This window comes from Setaria italica, chromosome V (genome assembly GCF_000263155.2).
Source record: "Setaria italica strain Yugu1 chromosome V, Setaria_italica_v2.0, whole genome shotgun sequence".
NCBI classification, from domain to species: Eukaryota; Viridiplantae; Streptophyta; class Magnoliopsida; order Poales; family Poaceae; genus Setaria; species Setaria italica.
In genome coordinates, this window is record NC_028454.1 from 33,193,332 (window position 1) to 33,202,830 (window position 9,499).

The window sequence follows — 9,499 nt, forward strand, 5'->3', positions numbered from 1 at the left end:
GCCGAATTTTTGTTCCCCTTGTCAGTTAAGTTTCACGCGCAAATTTTGCTCCATTGTCCAACTGGGCTCTCTCCGTTTTCTCGAAACTGTTGTTAGGGCAGGTACATTGGTGTCGTCTAATAGGCGGTCTCATGCATTGATACGTAATCTTGAGACGATTTAACAGGTAACCTGTACAATGTACAATGGTTTGTCCTATAAGTTATCTAGTAGTAGTATATAATTCCTTAATTTGTGCATAAGAAAAATAAAATATTATGAGTTGCATAGCAATAATAACTCGTACAATGGTTGTTAAGTTGTCTCGTAGTCCTACAATTTAGCTCATAAGGTAGTTGTTTCGCGAAACAACGATCTCTTTCTCTCTCCTCGCTCTCTCTCCACATCATCAAGAATTTTACATGGCACTGCATGAGACGACCTATGAGGCCGTTGACGTGTAGCAATGTTGTTGCCCTTACTTGTCCCATATTCACGCACGTTAGACGCACAAATTTTATATGCACCGACCATTTGTTGCCCCTTTTTTTTCAGTACTCTCAGTCATGATGCCAAATGATTTGTATTCGTTAGGGCGAAAAAGCGCTCGCTGACCGAACCCTGCTCTTACCGGCCTGTCACCGATGATTGCAAGTGGATAATCAAGTTGCAAGAACTCGGATATTGCGCCACTTGTAACGGCATCATCGTTATCGTCTGAACTGAGGCCGCAACCGCGTGGGCCGTGCACGACCATGGACTTCCTGCGAGACGTGCACTACCGTATCACGTCCATGTGCGTACCAGCACTTCCAGCTAGGGTACACTGCCGTGTCAGGTCAACTACAATTAGCTGGAGGCAAATACGTCGTAGCCAACAACCGAAGCTACGAACCATCCATCCGCTCTGTCCATGCGAGGGAATGTTGGGCCGGCGACGTACCAATCGGGCGCATGAAAAAGGCTGTGCGCAAGTCAGACGTTGTTCCGCGTACAAAGACAAATGCCGTACGTACTTGCATCCATGATTGTATCCGCGCGCCAATCCAGGCATGCGTATGCGTATCTACACGGCGGGAAGCAGCTGTCGACATGGCCCTTTCAGTGCGCCAAATAGGCGTGGATTATGTGATGCATCATGTGTGTCTGCTGGATATAGTACTGGTGCTTCCATCCAAGTGGCATCTGAAAATCTCAGGCTGAACTTGCCCTTTCTTTGTGAATCACCACCATGTGTGTCGATCGCTTATTTTCAAGCGTGAATTTCCCTGTTTCGAGGCGAAACGTCAGTTTCCTAACACGGAAAATCCGGAGTGGGTGAAGTGGTTTGCAGCTGTAAAAAATCCATTGATGAGCAGCAGTTTCTACTCCGGTGCCGCGGTGGTTGCCAAAGTTCGATGTCTCTTGAAGGGAAGGCTCCACCGACCACTGCTGGCCACGAGGGCACGAGGCTGTGTGCCTGTGTCACTGTGTGCGCCTGCTGCTGCGACAACTTGCTGTACATTGCAGAACAAGCAATCCTCCATGCAGACATACTCCGTCTGCCGCCCGGAGAAAGGCGAAGCAATGTCAGTCAGCTTCACCTTATCACCTTGGAGGTGGTTGGCTTCCCCGGTTAGCCGGTTGGCCAGGCTCGGCGCATGCGATATTAGCGTGATTGATTTGCTGGTTCGTTTCAGCCGGGATGAAAGGAAACAGCGATGGGTTATCTTCATGTGGGTACGGCGAGCTAGTTTTTACACAGGTCGCGCGCGAGCCTAGCCGGCCAGCCACGCTCATTTCTCTCGTATCTGCATAGACCCCTTTTGCACCCCCATGTCAGGCCCAAAGGCTGGTTTGGGCAACCAATCAGCAGCAGCTTGCATCTGAAGAGCCTGGCCCTTGTTTACTTCCCTCCAAAATCCTAACTTTGACACTATGTAAAAAGAAGATTCCCCATTACATCAAACTTGCGGTACATGCATGGAGTACTAAATGTAGATGAAATCAAAAACTAATTGCACAGTTTTGTTGTACTTTGCGAGACGAATCTTTTGAGCCTAATTAGTCAATGTTTGGACAATAATTCACCAATACAAACGAAATGCTACAGTTGCGCATTTATGGCAAAATGCCAATTTTACCACTCCCAAATTGGGAACTAAACAAGACCCTGGTTGGGCTAGACACAGCAAACCAATCACCCCCACCTGGGCGGCTGGGATTTCGATGCCACTCAGGGGGTGTTTGGAAGACAGGGGCTAAATTTTAGCCCCTGTCACATCGTATGTTTGGACACTAATTAGGAGTATTAAACGTAGTTTAATTACAAAACTAATTGCACAACCCCTAGGCTAAATCGTGAGACGAATCTATTAAGCCTAATTAGTCCATGATTTGACAATGTGGTGCTACAGTAACCATTCGCTAATGATGGATTAATTAGGCTTAATAGATTCGTCTCGTGATCGATTTAGCCTAGGGGTTATGCTATTAGTTTTGTAATTAGCTCATGTTTAATCCTTCTAATTAGCATCCGAACATCCGACGTGACAGGGCTAAAGTTTAGCCATTGGTATCCAAACACCCATCAATAGACAATAGGATCACTCTGCAACTCTGTTGTCACCTACCAGGCTCTACCATGATATACTGATCACCGCCGCAGAGGCAGACGTGCAACCTCCTCTCCTGTGATGCCTAATCTACGAGAACCAGCCTACGTATACGAGGCCAATAGAGGTCACGGAATCCTCTTGATTGGTCGCAAAGCAGAACAAAACGGCAGCTACGCATGATTGGAAGACCCTTGACCTGTGGAGCGTCCGTAACGTATTCCTCTTCGCTAGCGCTACTGCAGCGGACGGAGTAGCACCAAACATACATGTGGTGGTGTCCGGTGTTACCCTGCGTCCCTGACGTCGCACCGTCAATGGATGATGAGCTGGAGCCCAAGGCCACCAATGGCCACCACGCCCCCCGATCCCCTGGGCTCGTGCACGGCCATGTGACGTGACAGCATATTTGCCTGAGCATGTGGGCTTGCTTCCCCGCTCAAAAATGCTCAACCCCCCAACACACACAGTCGCGGACAAATTTCAAGCCCTCTCCCTCCCTCCCCGCGACGTCGCTTTTATCATGCCCGACCGGCCGCGGCATGATCCCCCGCGTGGAACTGGGATTCGGACGCCGCCTCGAACTCATGTTACCTCTACTTCTTTCGTTTAACATGGAATACAGTTGTTAGCCAGAAACGGAATTCTGCATTTGTTTAGGAGATCAGATAAGGGGGAAAAAGATTAGTGATTTGGACGTAGCAACCGCTGACTGGCTGGCCTAATCAGTACGGTGTTTTGTCCCGTGAACACTCATTGCGTGCTGGATCGATGCTTCTTTTTGTTTGACGGCCTTCTGAAGAGCTTGGATCGTTCATGTGACCTCTCGATTCGTTCATGGCTTGAGGGTCATGTTCAGCAGGATCTGCCTGCCATGCGCGCCACAATAGGAAGTGTGATGTCTGCTGCTACCGCTCACTTCCCTGATCCTCCACGGACCTACGAAATGAGCCGGATGAAAACAGAATACGGGTCCGCAAGGCGCGACACGTTTTGTTTTGTGAACCTGAGCCTGCGTATGTACGGGTATAGCCATCAAGACTATGGAGACTTTGATCAGGGTTTCCTTTGGTGCGATAACAAGGTCGCTTCAGGAGGAAAGCGTGCGGTCGCATGGGTCAATGTCTCCTGCCTACAAGTTTTGGTGATCTTGGTATTCCTAACCTAAGCGATGGGTATGGCACTGAGGATGCGTTGGCTGTGGCTTGCCATGTCGACGGAGCTAGGACTTGGGCAGGCTTTCGATTTCCTAACAACCAACTCGTCTCTGCATTCTTCAACGCATCCCTTTCAGTTGAGGTCAGTATGGGCGACAGAGCCTTGTTTTGGTTGGACAGGTGGATAAATGGTTGCAACATTCAAGCGCTTGCTCCCAATCTTTGGGGGGCAGTGCCGGCCTGTGTGAGGAACAAGCGCACGGTACGGGAGGAACTGACGGACCGGCGCTGGGTTCGAGACATCTCCTACGCCGTCACGATACAGCTCCTTCTGCAGTACCTCAAGATCTGGGATCTCCTTCACGACTGGCCCCTCAACCATTCATTTGGCGCTGGTCGGCTTCAGGATAGTTTTTCTCTGCCTCCGCCTACAAAGTACTTTTCCTGGGCCGGTCACACCTTCTGGGCGCTCAACAGCTTTGGAAAGTCCAGGCTCCACGTAAGTGCCGCTTCTTTGGCTGGTTGGTTCTACATGATCGCTGTTGGACATCCAACCATCTCCGATGATATGGGCTTCGAGATAGGGACGATTGCGCCTTATGCACTCAGGAGGTCGAGACACTAGACCACCTGCTTACCGGGTGCGTCCATAGTCGGGAGATATGGTTTCGAATCTTTCGTTATGTCAACCTCCTATGTCAACCTCCAGATGTTGGTACCATAAAAGAAATGTATGTTTGCAGGTTGGTGGCTACAAACACGGAAACGGGTTGTGAAGGAACGACGAAAAAGGTTTGACACCTTAGTATAGTTGGTCGCTCTGGCGTGAAAGGAACAGGAGGATCCACGAGCGCTCGGCTCTTCAACCCATTGCGCTGCCTCCCGCCGTTCCGGAGGAGGCGAGAACCTTGGCCTCGGCAGGTTTCGTAGGAATTTCTCTTCTGTTAGGTTTCAGCGGTGAGCTGCTTGTCCCGCATGTTGTACCTCCTGTTCTTTTTCTCTGTTTTTCGGTCGTTTTTCGTTCTTTAGGTCGTTTCTTACTAGTTGGTTTCGTTTTATTTTAACTAAACTCTGTAAACTCTTTCTCTCTCACTTAATGAAAAACGTGCTCAGCACGTTCGCTAAAGGTATAGCCCCCGGCAGACAATCAGCCAGGCAGCCAGAGGCCAGAGCACCAGGCCGTGCTGGCGTCCCGAACCCCCAGTCCCGACTCTCCCAGGCGGGGCAGAGGCAGATCGGCAGAGCTGCTCGGCCTCGGCGAAAGGGGGAGCGCGCAAGTCCCGAGGCGCTCCCGTGACGTGACGAGCTAGCAGCAGCGGTGCTTGACTGCCTGCCGTACCGAACGACATCGATCCCCGCCGGCATCCGTAGCAATGGCTCCGCTCGAAAGGCGCGCGTGCGCCCCGGCAGCCTGGGTCGTCCGGGCCGCTGCCCGCTGGCTTTGGCGCGCGGCGGCACATGGCCAGCCAATCGCCCCGGACCCGCGCCGCTCCGCGACGGGCGACCCGCGAGCTCCATCGCCTCTCGCGAGTCGCGATCGCGACCGTAGTATGTAGCTGACGCGATGCCTTGCTAGTCGCGAGCCAACGCCCCGCCGGCGCCGGGGACCCGGGCACGGCCGCGAGGCGTCCTCGGCTTGGTCTCGCTCCGATGATGGAAACGGCCGCGCGGCACGGGACTTGGCACCGTCGGGGGCTCGGGGCCGTGTGTTTGTGACGGGGCGCGTGGGCTGTTGGAAGGCGGTGGTGATGTGGAGCAGTGGAGGAAGGGGCCATGCGCAGTTGGAAGGCGGTGATGTGGAGCAGTGGAGGAAGGGGCCATGCGCGTCGTGACGTGGGTTGCTGGACGATCCCCATGTGACTGTGTGACGAGGACGACATTTTTGTCATCAATCGACACCATTACTATGCTTCGTTTCTAGTATAATCCAGCTAGCAATGTACCTGTCGCGTGCGTACACACAAGTGCAAGTGCTAATGTCGTTGGTTTCTTCTGTTTCCCACCACTGACTGCGTTGCGTCTGCCATGACGGTTCTACATCTACATGCGTTTCCTTTCACTATTTTCAATTCCTTGCCATCTCAAAGGTTTTTTTTAAAAAAAAAAGAAAAGTAGTCTAGCTATACTATCCTTCAACTTCAAAGTTCAAAGTTCATGTCACGATATGATAGGATAATCATGTAGCTTCCTTCCACATCCTCAATCATTTCGAGTGATGCTAAACAGTCAGTATTAATGCTGCCCGGCGATGAATCTAACGGCTCCTAGCTAGCCTTCTATACAAACTTAATACGCCAGGGCCATGTTTAGTTACTCCCAACTCCCAACTTTGACACTATGCAAAAAGAAGATTCCCCATCACATCAAACTTGCGGTACATGCATGGAGTACTAAATGTAGATGAAATTAAAAACTAATTGCACAGTTTTGTTGTACTTTGCGAGACGAATCTTTTGAGCCTAATTAGTCAATATTTGGACAATAATTCACAAATACAAACGAAACGCTACAGTGTGCTACAGTGCTGTAACAGTAATTTGGCACCTCCCAAATTCCCCAACTAAACAAGGCCCAGGTGTCTTCCTCGATGATTACACAAATTACACGACGACGATATGAATTAATTATGATATGCGGGTCAACTGTACGTATCACTGCTGGAAAACTGAGCATTCGTTCTGAAGCTCCGTACCGGTTGTGTATTGGACCGAGCATCAGTATCAGGCCGACTAGTCCCTGAGGAGCCACCTGTGACCCCCTTTAGTACCGGGTGGAGGCTTCACTCGGTATTAAGGTCACAAATTAGTACCGGTTGAAGCCTCCAACCGGTACTAATATGCCTGAGAGCCTTTAGTACTGGGTGGAGGCTCCACACGGTACTAATTGGTGGGTGGGGATCCGAAATTTGGTCTTTACTGGATTTAAGTCCACACGCGTCCACTCCTCTTCGTCCGCTCGTGACTCTCCCTCTTTAATTTCTCCCGAACGGCCTCCCTCTCTCTTCCTTCTCCACTGGTCCCTCCCCCCCTCGGTCCGCTCCTCACCGGATCCCATTCCAGGCATCCCTCCCCTCTCCTCACGGCTGCCCCTCGCCTCTCCCCTCCGCGCGCCTCTCACTTGCGACGCAGGTGAGGAGCAGTGGCGGGGCGAGGTGAGGCGACATCACAGCGGTGGAGGAGCGTAGAGGTGGAGTGGCAGGCGATAGCACATGGAGCTGCAGGGAGATCTGCAGCGCGGCGCGGATCCGCAGGCTGGTGCGGTTGGAGAGCACGGAGGCGTGGCGGGGGTGGCGGGATCTAAGGGGTGGCGGCGCGGCAGGACGAGGTGCGCAGCCTCACCTCTTTCTCTCTTTCTCACTCTCTGGGCGATGGCGGTCGGCGGCATGAGGGGGCCAGCGGAGTGCATCGCAAGGGCAGCCAACTGGGCGAGGGGTCACCGGGGAGGCGAGGCGGTGGAGACGAGGGCCAAACTCGGCCGACGAGGAGGAAGGGCGGCCGATGGTGACGAAGATGAAGGGCAGCCGGCAGTGACGCGGGGGCGGCGGGGACGAGGGCTGGAATCAGGCTTGGCCGACGAGGAGGAAGGACGTACAGTGATGACGAGGAGGAAGGGCGGTCAGCGGGGACGAGGAGGAAGGGTGGTCGGCGGTGACGCGGGGGTGGCCGTGTGGGGTTCCCAAATTAGACCTTTAGTACCGGTTATTTGACCCGGTACTAAAGGGAGTACCGAAATAGCAATACTGGTTGTACAACCGGTACTAAAGGGAGGTTTGGACCCGGTACCGAAGGTGCATTCAACAGCAGTGCATGGGGCTGTTTGGATTTTTACTCCGGACTAAAATTAATGTCACATCGAATATTCGGAAGCTAATTAGAAGGACTAAACTTGAGCTAATTATAAAACTAATTACACAGACGGAGGCTAAATTTGCGAGACGAATCTATTAAGCCTAATTAATCCATCATTAGCACATGTTTACTGTAGCATCACATTGTCAAATCATGGACTAATTAGGCCTAATAGATTCGTCTTGCAAATTAGCCTCCATCTGTGCAATTGGTTTTGTAATTAGTCTATATTTAATACTCCTAATTAGTATGATATGACATAAAGAATCAAACACCTTCAATATATCCACGCGAGATCAGCCCTCTAAGTGTTGTCATGATAACATTGATGATAACGTACGCCAGTACAGAACACGGAGCCAGACATGCTAATCTTGCAGGGCCCTGCCCCGGCCACACGCGTTCGATCGGTCGCGTTGACGTGCTCGCGTTAGTTGCATGCTCATTAGTTATATCACCGCAGGTTGGCCGTTCCGCAACGAACGCAACGACCGGGCGCGCTCGGCGTTCCTGTTTATTCTTCCGCGAAGCAGAGACGACGCTGGCTCAGGCACACGCAGCGACGACTTTTGCCGGTGATCGTTTGGCCGGGCAAAGGGCAGGGCTCATGTCATGCATGTGGCCGCTTACGGCGGCTGCCGGGCGGGGGCGCGATGTGCCGCCGCGTTCAGCGCCGGGCATTAGGGGGCCGGCACCAACCACACACATTATCCAATCCGCCGTAGCGGCTGCTGCTGCTGTACAGCGCACACGCGCGCGCCGGCCGCTAGCTGGTCTGCGACGACGACGACCCCTCCGGAATAGAACATGGCCCAACGGCAAAATTCCAAGCCGGCCGGGGTATAATTGCTGAGGGCCTGAGGGATTGAGGTTTTCAGGCTACATCAGACCGGAGATATAGGAACAGCTACTTTAAGCGCAGGTGTCCGGCTGTCCGCTACGTGAACCCAGTTAGCTCCTCGGTATATAGGTCCAGTATAAGATACAGGTCCTTTATTTGGACCTTGCATAGGAAATTCACCTTGAGGTCCTTGACCATCCCAACAGTCAGTCCTTTGTACAAAGCCACACTCACCGGGAGCAGTCTTGGTTCTGCGATTTTTTTCCTTTGAAAAATCGGACAACCGTTGTGACGCCATACCTTCTCCTGTCCTTTCTCAAATCTCAATACGTGAGAGACCTAAGGCTGGTTCATAGAAGTGCACAACCTAACTCAGCAGGCACCTGTGTCTGCGCACATTATGGCATAGCCGGAGGCCGGAGGCCCGGAGCCCTGCACCAGTGCACACTCCACTATACTGTGCATCAGTGCATGCGTAGCACAGCGGCTATCGGTGCTATCCGAATGAATGAGACGGCACACAGCAACGCGCGCATGGCCTCCATTTGTTGCGTGCCGGCGTCGCAGAGTGCGAGCTCGATCCCGACACGGCCAGCACAACCTCGAAAGCAAAAGGGGAGGAGGAACACAGACGCCTGCAGTTGAGTTTGAGTGTGGACGTGATCGTAGCGGTCTATTTGGCTTCATACATGGGCTCTTTGTGTAGTGTACGTGAAGTTGCTTCGGAGCTTTCGAGCACACCCGCATTTTGGTCTGGCGTGCGTGCTACAAGAATGCGATCGATCGACATTTTTGTTTTAGAGCGGATCAGGTATTAATAACAAGCCACAAATTCGCATTATTGATAGGGAGATAGCGAAACGAGCTGATGCAACAGCACCGTACACGCATATGTTGGCGATGGATTGAGGGGGCGTTTGGATGTCAGGGGCTAAACTTTAGCCCTGTCACATCACACGTTCAGATGCTAATTAGGAGGACTAAATATGAGCTAATTAAAAAACTAATAGCAGAACCCATAGGCTAAATCGCCAGACTATGCGCGTGTGGCGGAGGGTGCCGAGTACGGAGAATGATGAT